This window comes from Entelurus aequoreus, linkage group LG07 (genome assembly GCF_033978785.1).
Source record: "Entelurus aequoreus isolate RoL-2023_Sb linkage group LG07, RoL_Eaeq_v1.1, whole genome shotgun sequence".
NCBI lineage: Eukaryota > Metazoa > Chordata > Actinopteri > Syngnathiformes > Syngnathidae > Entelurus > Entelurus aequoreus.
In genome coordinates this window covers 78545382-78564578 of record NC_084737.1, presented here as the reverse complement: position 1 = coordinate 78564578, position 19197 = coordinate 78545382, and the positions used below count along the sequence as shown (strand labels likewise).

General features: G+C 36.8%; 1 protein-coding gene across 1 annotated transcript in view; it reads right to left on the bottom strand.

Moving 5' to 3' along the window:
• arhgef19 (Rho guanine nucleotide exchange factor (GEF) 19) overlaps positions 1 to 19104 on the bottom strand; it is a 79995-nt gene extending 60891 nt beyond the window's left edge. The window contains exon 1 of the mRNA XM_062054538.1: positions 18878 to 19104. The gene's annotated coding sequence lies outside the window, so the exon portion shown is untranslated. The remainder of the gene's footprint in view (positions 1 to 18877) is intronic.
• Positions 19105 to 19197: the final 93 nt, after the last annotated feature.

Genomic DNA, 19197 nt, shown 5'->3' with positions numbered 1-19197 from the left:
GTACAATGTGTTTGCTCATTGGCTCAGAAGGCTAATTGATGATTAGAAAACCTTTGTGCAATCATGTTCACACATCTGAAAACAGTTTAACTCGTTACAGAAGCTACAAAACTGACCTTCCTTTGAGCAGATTGAGTTTCTGGAGCATCACATTTGTGGGGTCAATTAAACGCTCAAAATGGCCAGAAAAAGAGAACTTTCATCTGAAACTCGACAGTCTATTCTTGTTCTTAGAAATGAAGGCTATTCCACAAAATTGTTTGGGTGACCCCAAACTTTTGAACGGTAGTGTATATTTTGTTGTTTTCTTACTGTACCGAAAATGAACCGAACCGTGACCTCTTAACCGAGGTACGTACCGAACCGACATTTTTGTGTACTGTTACACCCCTACTATTTGTACACATCCTATTTGCTGATGCTGTTCTGTTGTTGTTTTTGTTGTCTCTCTGTCTTGTCCCCGCAATTTCCCCCTCTGTCTTCCCTTTTTTCTCTTTCTATCCCCTCCTCCTCCCGCCCAATAATAATGTAAATCCATTTAATAAAGTCAAACACAAATAAGACAACAAAGAGAGGTATTCCACAATTCTCTTTTGTAAAGTAAATATGTACAGTAAATATGGGCATGTATGTCAACAATATGATTTGCCTGAGTAGTTGGACAGGACGGAAAAAAAAAGATCATTTAAGTATTTTTTTTTTTACATCGCAGAAAGTTTCCTAGACACCTATAGTGGCAGCTGGAATAATCATAGAGGATATTTTGCGGTCGGAAATGTCCAATGTCCTAGTTTTCTGGAATGCAGCATTATGGTGAGGGGACACAGCGCCCCCTGTCTCTCTGGCATATGCTGTGCGTGTATGTGGACGTGGCTATAATGTAACATACAGATGTGTCCGAGATCCAGATGCTGTGTTCAAGCCAGCTAGGAAATCAGACAATCCACTGAGGACAATATTTGCTCTGGCATTAACAGCCAGACGGCCCACAAACTTAAACATGACACATCATTTCGTCATCAACATGGCAGACAGTCATCTCGGTTGACCTTATCAAAGCTCGACTTTCAGGTAGCTGCTGATGAGTCACAAAGGTGTTTAATGACCCACAACAACCTCATTAGGCTGCCTGTTGAACGTGATACATGTGCTCATGAAGCCATGTCAACAAACCCACATTTCCACATGAAGCCCTTACTTGTGGATCCCCCTGAACTCGGTCCCCTATTAAAATATCACAGCGGCGCTGAGTGAGCCGCGTACAGTTTTTTAACAAGCGCCAGTGCAACATACCCCGGACATGCGCTTACCTGCCCCGCTGTGCTACAGCTCCTTGCTTTGCACTGTAACCATCACGTTGGTGCTGACTTTTCACACAGACGCTGCAAAAAAGGCGACACGTGCAAGCAGGAACTTCTCCCTCACATGGAATATATTACTGAGGGGAAGAAAAAAAGGGTGCACGCGTCATAAGGCCGACACTATTTTTTTTTAAAAGAGTAAATAGTAAGAAATATACAGACATTGTTTGTATATTGGCAGATTCCTGCAACTTTATATTGTTTTTGCTAATCTTTATGTCATAATAAACATTCTGTGTTGCATGTGCATCTCACAAGCACAAAACTGAAAAAACTATCCAACATACACTACCGTTCAAAAGTTTGGGGTCACCCAAACAATTTTGTGGAATAGCCTTCATTTCTAAGAACAAGAATAGACTGTCGAGTTTCAGATGAAAGTTCTCTTTTTCTGGCCATTTTGAGCGTTTAATTGACCCCACAAATGTGATGCTCCAGAAACTCAATCTGCTCAAAGAAAGGTCAGTTTTGTAGCTTCTGTAACGAGCTAAACTGTTTTCAGATGTGTGAACATGATTGCACAAGGGTTTTCTAATCATCAATTAGCCTTCTGAGCCAATGAGCAAACACATTGTACCATTAGAACACTGGAGTGATAGTTGCTGGAAATGGGCCTCTATACACCTATGTAGATATTGCACCAAAAACCAGACATTTGCAGCTAGAATAGTCATTTACCACATTAGCAATGTATAGAGTGTATTTCTTTCAAGTTAAGACTAGTTTAAAGTTATCTTCATTGAAAAGTACAGTGCTTTTCCTTCAAAAATAAGGACATTTCAATGTGACCCCAAACTTTTGAACGGTAGTGTAAGTCAATACAGTAAACCCCTTGTTTATTGTGGTTAATTCAGTTCAGTTTCAGTTTATTTGGAATATGCATACGATACAATTTAATGCATCACATATTTCCACTTGTTTCATTACAGCACGTCCAAAAAGGAGTAGGAAGAAGCTGAGCTTATTTAATCCTACCCCTTTTCAAACATAGCAATTTTATCCTATTTCCTTGTTCTGTGTAACAGAACAGTAAACAAATAAATAATAAATAAATATTATATCATAGGAAGTAAAGAAATATTAAATACATAAATAGAATAGAATAGAATACAATAAAATATATCTTTGTTGTCATTGTACAACGAAATTGCAAGCAAACTAATTTACCGTATTTTTCGGACAATAAGTCGCAGTTTTTTTCATAGTTTGGCCGAGGGTGCGACTTATACTCAGGAGCGACTTATGTGTGAAATTATTAACACATTACCGTAAAATATCAAATAATATTATTTAGCTCATTCACGTAAGAGACTAGACCAGGGGTCACCAACGCGGTGCCCGCGGGCACCAGGTAGCCCGTAAGGACCAGATGAGTAGCCCGCTGGCCTGTTCTAAAAATAGCTCAAATAGCAGTACTTACCAGTGAGCTGCCTCTATTTTTTAAATTGTATTTATTTACTAGCAAGCTGGTCTAGCTTTGCCCGACATTTTTAATTCTAAGAGAGACAAAACTCAAATAGAATTTGAAAATCCAAGAAAATATTTTAAAGACTTGGTCTTCACTTGTTTAAATAAATTCATTCATTTTTTTTACTTTGCTTCTTATAACTTTCAGAAAGACAATTTTAGAGAAAAAATACAACCTTAAAAATGATTTTAGGATTTTTAAACCTTTTAAATTCCTTCCTCTTCTTTCCTGACAATTTAAATCAATGTTCAGGTAAATTTATTTTTTTTATTGTAAAGAATAATAAATACATTTTAATTTAATTCTTCATTTTAGCTTCTGTTTTTTCGACAAAGAATTCTTCAAACTTATTATGATTAAAATTCAAAAAAATTATTCTGGCAAATGTAGAAAATCTGTAGAATCAAATTTAAATCTTATTTCAAAGTCTTTTGAATTTCTTTTAAAATTTTTGTTCTGGAAAATCTAGAAGAAATAATGATTTGTCTTTGTTAGAAATATAGCTTGGTCCATCCATCCATCCATCCATTTTCTACCGCTTATTCCCTTTGGGGTCGCGGGGGCGCTGGAGCCTATCTCCGCTACAATCGGGCGGAAGGCGGGGTACACCCTGGACAAGTCGCCACCTCATCGCTTGGTCCAATTTGTTATATATTCTAACAAAGTGTAGATTGGATTTTAACCTATTTAAAACATGTCATCAAAATTCTAAAATGAATCTTAATCAGGAAAAATTACTAATGATGTTCCATAAATTATTTTTTTAATTTTTTCAAAAATATTCGAATTAGCTAGTTTTTCTCTTCTTTTTTTCGGTTGAATTTTGAATTTTAAAGAGTCGAAATTGAAGATAAACTATGTTTCAAAATTTAATAGTCATTTTTTTCGTGTTTTCTCCTCTTTTAAACCGTTCAATTAAGTGTAAATATCATTAATTATTAATAATAACATAGAGTTAAAGGTAAATTGAGCAAATTGGCTATTTCTGGCAATTTATTTAAGTGTGTATCAAACTGGTAGCCCTGCGCATTAATCACTACCCAAGAAGTAGCTCTTGCTTTCAAAAAGGTTGGTGACCCCTGGACTAGACCATGGGGTTTGGTGGTAGAGGCAGGGGCGCCGAAAAGGGGGGGTAAAGGAGATGGATTCTAGGGGCCCATGATGGAGGGGGGCCCAGAGAGGCCCCTAATGATGATGAAATTATAATGTTGCCGCTGTGTTGGCGGCCCTGTAAAGATTATTTTCATGGGGCCCAAAATCCCTAGCGGCGCCTCTGGGTAGAGGGGTGTATATTGCAAAACGGAAGAGTTAGGGCTCCATGGGATTCTGGGTATTTTTTTTGTTGTGTTTATGTTGTGTTACGGTGCGGATGTTCTCCCGAAATGTGTTTTTCATTCTTGTTTGGTGTGGATTCACAGTGTGGCGCATATTTCTAACAGTGTTAAATATATTTATATGGGCACCCTCAGTGTGACCTGTATCGCTGTTGGCCAAGTATGCTTTGCATTTACGTGTGAGTGTGTGCGGGCTAAACCCGCACATATTTTCGGGCCGGCACGTTGTTGGAATAGATGAAAAGCAGACGTGACGACAGCTCGTGGAGGACAACTTTGTTTGATAATGAAGGTTGCCTCAGCTCAAAGCCTGAGCCCCGACATTAATGAACTAGCATCCAAGAAAAGATGGCAGGTATCTGGCTTGGGCACATCAGATTAGATCAGTGTGTTGCAAACTAAGCAGTTTAAAGTCCTGAATGGTTGGTTTATTCATTGTTTTATTTTCAAATTTAATTGCCTGTGGAAAAAGTTAATGTTGATATTTACCTCAGAAGGCTGCAAATAGAAAAGAGGCATTACATTTTTATTTAAATTGTATTTGATATGCCATTGATATTTTTTAATTATTATTATTGTTTGAAACTCGATTTTGCATGTCTCTATAAAGTTATATAAGCCTTGCTTGTTCAATATTCAATGCAAAAACTTGTTTGGGTCCCTATTAAAAGGTTAATTTGTTCAACCTTGGCCCGCGGCTTTGTTCAGTTTTAAATTTTGACCCACTCTGTATTTGAGTTTGACACCCCTGGACTAGACGTATAAGATTTCATGGGATTTAGCGATTAGGAGTGACAGATTGTTTGGTAAACGTATAGCATGTTCTATATGTTATAGTTATTTGAATGACTCTTACCATAATATGTTACGTTAACATACCAGGCACGTTCTCAGTTGGTTATTTATGCCTCATATAACGTACACTTATTCAGCCTGTTGTTCACTATTCTTTATTTATTTTAAATTGCCTTTCAAATGTCTATTCTTGGTGTTGGGTTTTATCAAATAAATTTCCCCCAAAAATGCGACTTATACTCCAGTGCGACTTATATATGTTTTTTTCCTTCTTTATTATGTATTTTCGGCCGGTGCGACTTATATTTCAAAAAATACGGTAGTGCAAATTCATTATGACACATAAAAAAACATAAAAACATGGTACTCGCATAAATAAATAAAAATAATACATACAATACCAAGCACACAGTCATTCGTTTTTATGCCTTGTGTTCAGCGACACTATTGCGACTAATAATCTTTATCGAATTAAAAAAAAAAAAAAAGGGTTCAAGATGTTAATCATGATTCTTGTTCTGTGTACTTGGTGAACACTTGTAGTTTGAACAGTCTCTTAAACTGAATCATATTGGTGCTTTGTTTGATTTCTTTGCCTAATCCATTCCATAATTTAAATCCACATACTGATATGCTAAAATAGGGTTCCAGATTTCTGCTAAATAGGTTATGAATGATATATTTTCATAGTTAGAGCATAAAAACATGTTTATGACCTTCTAAATACGTTTTTTTTTTACACTATAGACGTGAAATACCCTTTAGTCCAGGGGTCCCCAAACTACGGCCCGCATCCGGCCCACCAGCGTCCAAAATCAGGCCCGCGGGAAGTCCCAAGTATAAAAAATTTTTTTTTTTTTAAATAAAAAAATTCTGTCTTTTCTTATCCACTTGTACCGCTTGCTACTCACGGTGTGTCCTAGACGCTCAGGCAAATCATATTGTCTAAAAATGCATTTTCTCATCGATAACGTGACATCATCGCGCGCGCGGAAAGTGCGCTATACATATATATATATATATATATATATATATATATATATATATATATATATATATATATATATATATATATATATATATATATATATTAGAGATGTCAGATAATATCGGCCTGCCGATATTATCGGCCGATAAATGCTTTAAAATGTAATATCGGAAATTATCGGTATCGGTTTTTTTATTATCGGTATTGTTTTTTTTTTTGTTTTGTTTGGTTTTTTTTGGGGTTTTTTTTATTAAATCAACATAAAAAACACAAGATACACTTACAATTAGTGCACCAACCCAAAAAAACTCCCTCCCCCATTTACACTCATTCACACAAAAGGGTTGTTTATTTCTGTTATTAATATTCTGGTTCCTACATTATATATCAATATATATCAATACAGTCTGCAAGGGATACAGTCCGTAAGCACACATGATTGTGCGTGCTGCTGGTCCACTAATAGTACTAACCTTTAACAGTTAATTTTACTCATTTTCATTAATTACTAGTTTCTATGTAACTGTTTTTATATTGTTTTACTTTCTTTTGTATTCAGGAAAATGTTTTTAATTTATTTATCTTATTTTATTTTATTTTAAAAAAACAACAACCTTATCTTCACCATACCTGGTTGTCCAAATTAGGCATAATAATGTGTTAATTCCACGACTGTATATATCGGTATCAGTTGATATCGGTATCAGTAATTAAAGAGTTGGACAATATCGGAATATCGGATATCGGCAAAAAGCCATTATCGGACATCCCTAATATATATATATATATATATATATATATATATATATATATATATATATATATATATATATATATATATATATATATATACATATATATATATATATATATATATACATATATATATATATATATATATATATATATATATATATATATATATATATATATATATATATATATATATATATATATACATATATATATATATATATACATATATATATATATATATATATATATATATATATATATATATATATATATATATATATATATATATATATATATATATATATATATATATATATCTACACAGCCCGGCCCCTGACCAAATTGTTTTAACCCAATGCGGCCCCCGAGTCAAAAAGTTTGGGGACCCCTGCTTTAGTCAATACAAATTCTCCCTCTTCCCCCTTCGTCTTAACTCTTAGAACAGTGGTTCTTAACCTGGGTTCGATGGAACCCTAGGTGTTCGGTGAGTCGGCCTCAGGGGTTCGGCGGAGGTCAAGACACACCCGACTCATGGTGTAAATACAAACTTCTCCCCATCGGCGTATTACGGATACGGCAACAGCTGACTGGTTTGCAGGTGTGTAATTTGTTGTGAGTTTATGCACTGTGTTGGTTTTGTTGTTTGAACAAGGTGATGTTCATGCACGCTTCATTTTGTGCACCAGTAATAAAACATGGTAACATTTTAGTATGGGGAACATATTCACCATTAATTAGTTGCTTATTAACATGCAAATTAGTAACATATTGGCTCTTAACTCGTCATTATTAAGTACTTATTAATGCCTTATTCGGCATTGCCTTAGTATAACCCTAACCCTCTAACCCTGACCCTAACCCTCTAACCCTGACCCTAACCCTAACCAAATAACTCTAAATTAAGTCTTTGTTACTTAGAATATGTTCCCCATACTAAAGTGTTACCAAAAACATATAACTTTGTCTTGAATTTGAAAAAAAAAACATTTTACTTTTCACTAAAGAAGGGTTCGGTGAATGCGCATGTGAAACTGGTGGGGTTCGGTACCTCCAACAAGGTAAAGAACCACTGCCTTAGAATCTAGTGCCATGGCCAGGTGTTAAAAATGCGCCCCAAGGAATTTGGAGGGCGCTCGAGTCTCGCTACGTCATCAACCCTCGCCGTTTGCCGGCAGTGACGTGAAGCCGGTGCGACAAATGTTTATTATTAAGATGCCGTCGCACGAGATATTCGGTTTAGTTGGGTTCTTTGGCATTGTGACATTGTTTCTGAAGCAAGTGAGTTGACGCGTGTGCCGGTGGAAGAAAAATGCAGCCAAAAGTTCTGCCGTTATACGTTGGTCTCACGTGTGTTTCCACACACAAAAAAAGGGCAAATGGTGATAAATAATGATCAATTTTTAAGTTAATTACTTACAAAAAATGGGACCCATTACCTCCCTGCTTGGCACTCAGCATCAAGGGATGGAATTGGGGGTTAAATCACCATAAATGATTCCCGGGCGTGGCCACCGCTGTTGCTCACTGCTCCCCTCACCTCCCAGGGGGTGATCAAGGGTGATGGGTCAAATGCAGAGAATAATCTCGCCACACCTAGTGTGTGTGTGTGTGACAATCAGTTGTACTTTAACTTTAATTTGTATATCTTTGCTATCTGCCATCCTTTTCAGCAGGCATAGTGTAATGTGGGAGACTTCTCCTCCCCCTCCATATCTAGGGAGGCTCCCGAGCTCACTTCGTTTTGAGGGCTTACAGTTGGCCCTTTCCCTCACCTGATGGAGAAATCGAACACCACTTGATCGGCGTGAATGCGTACAACCAAGTGTCAAGGGCTAAGACAAGGGATAAGAATTCTACGGAGTCCCTAAAGGGACATGGGGGAAATGGGTTTTTTTATAATTTATTTTTTAATTTTTTATTTTTTTAGACATGTATCTCGTGCACACGAGAAACTTTTTATAAAGTTATAAAAAAAAAAGTTTTTTAAATTATTAATTTAAAAAATTTTTTTTTTAGAACTTTATAAAAAGTTTCTTGTGCGCACGAGAAACATGTCTAAAAAATAAATAAATAAAAAAATAAAAAATGTAAAATTATAAAAAATAAAATTTCCCCCATGTCCCTTTAGGGCAGGGGTCACCAACGTGGTGCCCGCGGGCACCAGGTAGCCCGTAAGGACCAGATGAGTAGCCCGCTGGCCTGTTCTAAAAATAGCTCAAATAGCAGCACTTACCAGTGAGCTGCCTCTATTTTTTAAATTGTATTTATTTACTAGCAAGCTGGTCTCGCTTTGCCTGACATTTTTAATCCTAAGAGAGACAAAACTCAAATAGAATTTGAAAATCCAAGAAAATATTTTAAAGACTTGGTCTTCACTTGTTTAAATAAATTCATTATTTTTTTTTTTACTTTCCTTCATATAACTTTCAGAAAGACAATTTTAGCGAAAAAATACAACCTTAAAATGATTTTAGGATTTTTAAACACATAAACCTTTTAAATTCCTTCCTCTTCTTTCCTGACAATTTAAATCAATGTTCAAGTAAATTTATTTTTTTATTGTAAAGAATAATAAATACATTTTAATTTAATTCTTCATTTTAGCTTCTGTTTTTTCGACGAAGAATATTTGTGAAATATTTGTTCAAACTTATTATGATTAAAATTCAAAAAAATTATTCTGGCAAATCTAGAAAATCTGTATAATCAAATTTAAATCTTATTTCAAAGTCTTTTGAATTTCTTTTAAAATTTTTGTTCTGGAAAATCTAGAAGAAATAATGATTTGTCTTTGTTAGAAATATAGCTTGGTCCAATTTGTTATATATTCTAACAAAGTGCAGATTGGATTTTAACCTATTTAAAACATGTCATCAAAATTCTAAAATTAATCTTAATCAGGAAAATTTACGAATGATCTTTTTTTAATTTTTTCAAAAAGATTCGATCTAGCTAGTTTTTCTCTTCTTTTTTTCGGTTGAATTTTGAATTTTAAAGAGTCGAAATTGAAAATAAACTATGTTTCAAAATTTAATTGTAATTTTTTTCTTGTTTTCTCCTCTTTTAAACCGTTCAATTAAGTGTAAATATCATTAATTATTAATAATAACATAGAGTTAAAGGTAAATTGAGCAAATTGGCTATTTCTGGCAATTTATTTAAGTGTGTATCAAACTGGTAGCCCTTCGCATTAATCACTACCCAAGAAGTAGCTCTTGGTTTCAAAAAGGTTGGTGACCCCTGCTTTAGGGCCTCCGTAGAATTCGGATTGAGCCTTATACTCGTTGTGTCCTTGGGCGGGACACTTCACCCTTGCCCCCGGTGCCGCTCACACCGGTGAATGAATGTTGAATGAATGATAGGTGGTGGTCGGAGGGGCCGTTGGCGCAAATTGCAGCCACGCTTCCGTCAGTCTTCCCCAGGGCAGCTGTGGCTATGAAAGTAGCTTACCACCACCAGGTGTGAATGAATGATGGGTTCTACATGTAAAGCGACTTTGGGTACTTAGAAAAGCGCTATATAAATCCCAGGTATTATTATTAAGGTGCTGCCTGAGGCTGAGCCAATCAGTGGCCACGACAGCTGCAACGATTCATCGACTAAGAAAAAAAAAAAGGATCCATTGGTATTTTCTTTCGTTTTTCAATAGTAAATTAATATTGAAAGTGTAAAAGAAAACACATTTTTGGGTGTAATAATAGATGATACATTGGAAATCTCATGTAAAAAATATATCACATATAGTAGCAAGAAACACACCAATAATGAATAAAGCAAAACATGTTCTAGATCAAAAATCACTTCATATTCTTTACTGCTCACTAGTGTTACCATATCTGTGTTATTGTGCAGAAATATGGGGAAACAACTACAAATGTGCACTTTATTCACTAGCTGTGTTACAAAAAAGATCAATTAGAATAATACATAATGTTGGATATAGACAACATACAAACACTTTATTTATTAAATCACAATTATTGAAATTTAACGATTTGGTGCACTTGCAAACAGCTAAAATTATACATAAAGCAAACTATAACCTGAATGAATGTACAACAATTCTTCTCAACAAAAGAGTGGAAATAGAACTTAAGAGGAAAATCTCATTGAAAACATTTGTATGCTCGTACAACACTTAAAACCTTTAGTATATCAGTATGTGGAATGAAATTATGGAACGGATTAAGCAAAGAAATCAAACAAAGCACCAATATGATTCAGTTTAAGAGACGGTTCAAACTACAAGTGTTCACAAAGTACACAGAACAAGTATTATGATGAAGATCTTGAACCCTTTTTTTATTGAGACAAAGATTATTTATGTATTTAATATGTGTATGCTTACTATGGTATATTATTTATTTATTAGTTATTTGTTCACTGTTCTGTTACAGAGAACAAGGAAATTGGATAAAATTACTACGGTATGAAAAGGGGTAGGAGAGTATATGTAGAATATATTTATATTATTTATATATCATATATTATGTTATTTATTATTATTCTTGTCTAGTGTGAGCGAACTGTGGTGCTGAATTTCCCCCAGGGATCAATAAAGTACTTTCTATTCTATTCTAAATAAGCTCTGCTTCTTCCTACTCCTTTTCGGACGTGCTGTGTTGAAACAACTGGAAATGTGTGATGCATTACATTGTATCGTATGTATGTTCCAAATAAACTGAACTGAACTGAACTGAGTCAAATACGTGGATATTGTTTCCACAAGACTGCTCCAATAGAGCACGCACGAGAGCGGTGTATACCTACTGGTGATGCACATCACACTGCCGGTGATGTGGCCCGGGTGTGTGTGTGGCGAAGACAGCAAAGTGCCGATTAAAGTGAGATGTCCCATAGAACAACGACGACAAGGTGGAAAGAGAGCAAAGGGCCCATAGAAGACGGGAGAGAAGTTTTTCGATCATTTAAAAGTGAAAAAGACAGGACATCGGGGTGAAATGTTCGCACTGTCAAGTAGCGCTGGCATTGATGATGCAACACGTCACCAGAAATCATCCTGCATATTTAAGAACAGCAAACAAGCAGAAACAAGGTAAAAGTCTATTTTGGCAGCGACTGCATCTTATACAGAATGTTTAACTTGCATAACATGAGGGCATGTGAATACATGTTAGCATGTTTAAGCTAACGAGTTGTTCCAAAAATCAAAGACCACTCCTCCAATGTACATCTTTTGAAATGTGTATGTGTTCAATTATTGAATACATTGTCACTCTATGTATCAGAGTCTTTTTGTCTGGTTCTTTATTATCTATAACCTGGTTTTGGGCTACACATGTCCGTTTTTTTTGTTTGTTTTTTACTTTAAGTAATTTATAGTATAGTGATGCTCCCATAGCAAAAGTGCAATTTCAATATTATGTACATTTATGATAAGAAAAAAAAAAGGTCATTAGAAAAATCCTTGTTTATTTCAACTATTTTCCCTAAATAAATAAATGTATTTATTTATTTATATATATTTATTTATCTTATATATATATTTATATATTATTTATATATATTTATTTATTTATATATATTTATATGTATTTATTTATCTTATATATATATTTATATATATTTATTTATTTATATATGCACCTTATTGCTTTTTTATCCTGCACTAACATGAGCTTATGTAACAAAATTTCGTTCTTATCTGTGCTGTAAAGTTCAAATTTGAATGACAATAAAAAGGAAGTCTACGTCTAAAAGATGCATTGAGGCTAAAAAAAAGTGAGTTTTACTCAATTAAAGGAACAAATTGAACAATCCATTACTCATTTGCTAAAATAATCCATAGCTGCAGCCCAAATGGCCACGATATTGAACAGTGCGCTAATATTATTAGCGCAAATACATTTAGCAAAAGAGATACAATGTTTTATTGTCGCACATTATTTCCAAGCTTTATTGTAGCGTCCCGGAAGAGTTAGTGCTGCAAGGGGTTCTGGGTATTTGTTCTGTTGTGTTTATGTTGTGCTACGGTGCGGATGTTCTCCCGAAATGTGTTTTTCATTCTTGTTTGGTGTGGGTTCACAGTGTGTCGCATATTTGTAACAGTGTTAAAGTCGTTTATACGGCTACCCTCAGTGTGACCTGTATGGCTGTTGATCAAGTATGCCTTGCATTTACTTAGGTGTGTGTAAAAGCCGTATTTATTACGCGACTGGGCCGGCACGCTGTTTGTATGGGGGAAAAGCGGACGTGACGACAGGTTGTAGAGGACGCTAAAGGCAGTGCCTTTAAGGCCCGCCCCCAATATTGTTGTCTGGGTGGAAATCGGGAGAAATTCGGGAGAATGGTTTCCCCGGGAGATTTTCGGGAGGGGCACTGAAATTCGGGAGTCTCTCGGGAAAATCGGGAGGGTTGGCAAGTATGAGCCACACAAACTGTTGTTGTGGGCCACACGGAATGATGTGGTGGGGCCATATAAAATGGTGTGGTGGGCCATATAAAGTGGGTTTGTGGGCCATATAAAATGGTGTGGCGAGCTATGCAAAATAATGTGGGGACACACAACAAAATGACACCGCTGCAGCCACATAAAATGATGTGGGTACACAAAATAATGTGGTGGACCACATGAAGTGATGTGACAGCCCACTAAAACTGTTGTGGTGGGCCACACAAACTGTTGTGGTGGGCCACTCGAAATGATGTGGCGGACCCTCAAGATGGTATGGCGGGCTACGCAAAATAATGTGGTGAGACACCACAAAATGATGTGGTGAGACACACAAAATGATGTGGTGAGACACACAAAATGATGTGGCTACACAAAATAATGTGGTGAACCACATGAAATGATGTGACAGTCCATTCAAACTGTTGTGGTGGGCCACACAAACTGTTGTGGTGGGTCACTCGAAATGATGTGGCGGACCCTCAAGATGGTATGGCGGGCTACGCAAAATAATGTGGTGAGACACCACAAAATGATGTGGTGAGACACACAAAATGATGTGGTGAGACACACAAAATGACGCGGCGGGCCACATAAAATGATGTGGCTACACAAAATAATGTGGTGAACCACATGAAATTATGTGACAGTCCACTCAAACTGTTGTGGTGGGCCACACGAAATGATGTGGTGGGCCATGTAAAATGGCGTGGTGGGCCGTATAAAATGGCGTGGTGGGCCATTAAAATGGTGTGGTGGGCCATATAAAATGGCGTGGTGGGCCATATAAAATGGTGTGGTGGGCCATATAAAATGGCGTGGTGGGCCATATAAAATGGCGTGGTGGGCCATATAAAATGGTGTGGTGGGCCATATAAAATGGCGTGGTGGGCCATATAAAATGGTGTGGTGGGCCATATAAAGTGGGTTTGTGGGCCACATAAAATGGTGTGGCGAGCTATGCAAAATAATGTGGGGAGACACACAAAATGACGCCGCTGCAGCCACATAAAATGATGTGGGTACACAAAATAATGTGGTGGACCACATGAAGTGATGTGACAGCCCACTAAAACTGTTGTGGTGGGCCACACAAACTGTTGTGGTGGGCCACTCGAAATGATGTGGCGGACCCTCAAGATGGTATGGCGGGCTACGCAAAATAATGTGGTGAGACACCACAAAATTATGTGGTGAGACACACAAAATGATGTGGTGAGACACACAAAATGATGTGGCTACACAAAATAATGTGGTGAACCACATGAAATGATGTGACAGTCCATTCAAACTGTTGTGGTGGGCCACACAAACTGTTGTGGTGGGTCACTCGAAATGATGTGGCGGACCCTCAAGATGGTATGGCGGGCTACGCAAAATAATGTGGTGAGACACCACAAAATGATGTGGTGAGACACACAAAATGATGTGGTGAGACACACAAAATGATGTGGCTACACAAAATAATGTGGTGAACCACATGAAATGATGTGACAGTCCATTCAAACTGTTGTGGTGGGCCACACAAACTGTTGTGGTGGGTCACTCGAAATGATGTGGCGGACCCTCAAGATGGTATGGCGGGCTACGCAAAATAATGTGGTGAGACACCACAAAATGATGTGGTGAGACACACAAAATGATGTGGTGAGACACACAAAATGACGCGGCGGGCCACATAAAATGATGTGGCTACACAAAATAATGTGGTGAACCACATGAAATTATGTGACAGTCCACTCAAACTGTTGTGGTGGGCCACACGAAATGATGTGGTGGGCCATGTAAAATGGCGTGGTGGGCCATATAAAATGGCGTGGTGGGCCATTAAAATGGTGTGGTGGGCCATATAAAATGGCGTGGTGGGCCATATAAAATGGTGTGGTGGGCCATATAAAATGGCGTGGTGGGCCATATAAAATGGCGTGGTGGGCCATATAAAATGGTGTGGTGGGCCATATAAAATGGCGTGGTGGGCCATATAAAATGGTGTGGTGGGCCATATAAAGTGGGTTTGTGGGCCACATAAAATGGTGTGGCGAGCTATGCAAAATAATGTGGGGAGACACACAAAATGACGCCGCTGCAGCCACATAAAACGATGTGGGTACACAAAATAATGTGGTGGACCACATGAAATGATGTGACAGCCCACTAAAACTGTTGTGGTGGGCCACACAAACTGTTGTGGTGGGCCACTCGAAATGATGTGGCGGACCCTCAAGATGGTATGGTATGACACAAAATGATGTGGTGAGACACACAAAATGATGTGGTGAGACACACAAAATGATGTGGCTACACAAAATAATGTGGTGAACCACATGAAATGATGTGACAGTCCACTCAAACTGTTGTGGTGGGCCACACGAAATGATGTGGTGGGCCATGTAAAATGGCGTGGTGGGCCATATAAAATGGCGTGGTGGGCCATATAAAGTGGGTTTGTGGGCCATATAAAATGGTGTGGCGAGCTATGCAAAATAATGTGGGGAGACACACAAAATGACACCGCTGCAGCCACATAAAATGATGTGGGTACACAAAATAATGTGGTGGGCCACATGAAATGATGTGACAGCCCACTAAAACTGTTGTGGTGGGCCACTCGAAATAATGTGGCAGAACCTCAAGATGGTATGGCGGGCTACGTAAAATAATGTGGCGAGACACACAAAATGAAGCGGCTGGCCACATAAAATGATGTGGCCAGCACAATCTGGCCGCCAGGCCTGGAGTTTGACACCTGTGATTTAAAGTGTGAAAGTGGTGTGGTGTGGTGAATCCCCCGTCACACTAACTGCTCTTTTAGTGGTCACGTAAGTCATGTCAGATAGAACAGGAGTCTCCTGCCTCCATCAGTGCTAGAGCTACTTTGACAAAAAGGAAAAGCGAGGCCAGCTACAGCATTTGTGTTGTATTTATATTGATTGATTGATTGATTGAGAAGTGTATTGACATATTTAAGAATTGAATCCATGTAATGCTTTAAAAAGGCAAATGGATGGCACAAAAAGACAAAAGGCTTGTTTCCATTGTGGTCCTATAAATATTCCTCACATTTGATACATTCAATAATAAAATATATATAACCTATAACATGTATATATAAAAAATACGTTAAAAAAATGGATAAATGATGTACATATACACAGTATACATGTCAGGTGATTTAAAAAACAATATATACAAAAAAATGGGGGGGTATATACACTATGTACATGACACTATGTACATGACTATGCACATGTTGACTCCACACTGCAAAAAGTCAGTGTTCAAAAACAAGAAAAAAATAAATAAATTAGGGGTATTTTGTTTGAACTAAGCAAAAGTATCTGCCAATAGAACAAGAAAATTCGGCTTGTAAAGACTTTCCAAAGCAAGTAAAATTAGCTAACTTCAATGAACCCCAAAATACCAAAATAATAGTATATTCTCACTAATAACAAGTGCACTTTTCTTGGTAAAAAAAAAAAGAGACCTTTTTGCTCAATATGTTGAAAAATATTCTTAAATGAAGTAAATGCTAGTGCCATTATCTTGACATAATGATATGCGCTCGGCATCATGATTTTTTTTTTTCATGCTTGAAGTAAGAAATTATTACTTTAAAAGAAAGTAGATTTATACTTGTGAGTGTTGATGACACAGCTTTGCAACAGTTGATATTCTAGTTTCAAGCATGTTTTACTCAATATAGGTCATAAAATCTCAGCAACAAGCTGTAATATCTCACTGAGATCACTAAGGACCCTTAAAACAAGTAAAACACTCTAACATAAAACCTGCTTAGAGAGAAGAATTATCTTATCAGACAGAAAATAAGCAAATATCACCCTTATTTGAGATATTGAATCTTACTTAAATATCAGTTTTTGCAGTCCAAGAGTGTGCAAAACAGAATGAGAAAATATATGCACCGTATTTTTCGGAGTATAAGTCGCACCGGAGTATAAGTCGCACCTGCCGAAAATGCATAATAAAGAAGGAAAAAAACATAGTATAAGTCGCACTGGAGTATAAGTCGCATTTTTTGGGGGAAATTGATTTGATAAAAGCCAACACCAAGAATAGACATTTGAAAGGCAATTTAAAATAAATAAAGAATTGTGAACAACGTTCCCCAAACAATCTGTCACTCCTAATCGCTAAATCCCATGAAATCTTATACGTCTAGTCTCTTACGTGAATGAGCTAAATCAGGGGTCACCAACGTGGTGCCCGCGGGCACCAGGTAGCCCGTAAGGACCAGATGAGTAGCCCGCTGGCCTGTTCTAAAACTAGCTCAAATAGCAGCACTTACCAGTGAGCTGCCTCTATTTTTGAAATTGTATTTATTTACTAGCAAGCTGGTCTCGCTTTGCTCAATATTTTTAATTCTAAGAGAGACAAAACTCAAATAGAATTTGAAAATCCAAGAAAATATTTTAAAGACGTGGTCTTCACTTGTTTAAATAAATTCTTTTTTTTTTTTTACTTTGCTTCTTATAACTTTCAGAAAGACAATTTTAGAGAAAAAATACAACCTTAAAATTGATTTTAGGATTTTTAAACACATATACCTTTTTACCTTTTAAATTCCTTCCTCTTCTTTCCTGACAATTTACATCAATGTTCAAGTAAATTAATAGTTTTTATTGTAAAGAATAATAAATACATTTTAATTTAATTCTTCATTTTAGCTTCCGTTTTGTCGACGAAGAATATTTGTGAAATATTTCTTCAAACTTATTATGATTAAAATTCAAAAAAATTATTCTGGCTAATCTAGAAAATCTTAGAATCAAATTTAAATCTTATTTCAAAGTCTTTTGAATTTCTTTTAAAATTTTTGTTCTGAAAAATCTAGAAGAAATAATGATTTGTCTTTGTTAGAAGTATAGCTTGGTCCAATTTGTTGTATATTCTAACAAAGTGCAGATCGGATTTTAACCTATTTAAAACATGTCATCACAATTCTAAAATTAATCTTAATCAGGAAAAATTACTAATGATGTTCCATAAATTATTTTTTTAATTTTTTCAAAAAGATTCGAATTAGCTAGTTTTTCTCTTTTTTTTTTCGGTTGAATTTAGAATTTTAAAGAGTCGAAATTGAAGATAAACTATGTTTCAAAATTTAATTGTCATTTTTTTTCGTGTTTTCTCCTCTTTTAAACCGTCCAATTAAGTGTAAATATCATTAATTATTAATAATAACATAGAGTTAAAGGTAAATTGAGCAAATTGGCTATTTCTGGCAATTTATTTAAGTGTGTATCAAACTGGTAGCCCTTCGCATTAATCACTACCCAAGAAGTAGCTCTTGGTTTCAAAAAGGTTGGTGACCCCTGAGCTAAATAATATTATTTGATATTTTACGGTAATGTGTTAATAACTTCACACATAAGTCGCTCCTGAGTATAAGTCGCACCTATGAAAAAAACGGCGACTTATAGTCCGAAAAATACAGTACACTGTAACCACTGTTTGATGCTTCGGAAAGTTGCTGGGGATCAATTTTGGTTCAGATCAGCGAGAGGTTGAGCCGAGCCATGATTTTATGGCAGTTTTAAAATGGAAGGTCTGTATGACAGGAACTACAACAAAAGTGTCCTGTCATTGGATCCAGTCAAGGCAGAGTTGCAGTAAACATCCTTCCACCCTTTGGCAAGCTGCAGTACAAGTAGCTCACCCTGCCAGGGAGGCTCATGCAAGCATTTGTGCAGCTGCAGCACATTAACCAGAGAGCAAATATTGTGGGATGCACGTGTTCAATACCTCATTGGTGTGAGCGGCCCAGTGCGTGCTGGATGGAGACCAGCAGGGACAGTGTGAAGGTCCACGCCAGTGAAGGCTCAGCCTGAAGAGCTCCGATATCCATTCTGGCCTTGTGTTCCTCACAGATTCTTCTTTTTCCTTCCAACTTGCCCTCCTCCTCTGGAAAAACACCAAAAAACAGAGGTTGATAACCAGCCAGCTACTCACAATGCACATCTGACTGTCTAACTAAGCTTCCTTCCTCCTCACTCCTTTCCCCTTCTTCCCTCCCTCCCTCCCCCTCTCTCTCTCTCTCTCTCTACTGTTGTCCTCTCATTCTC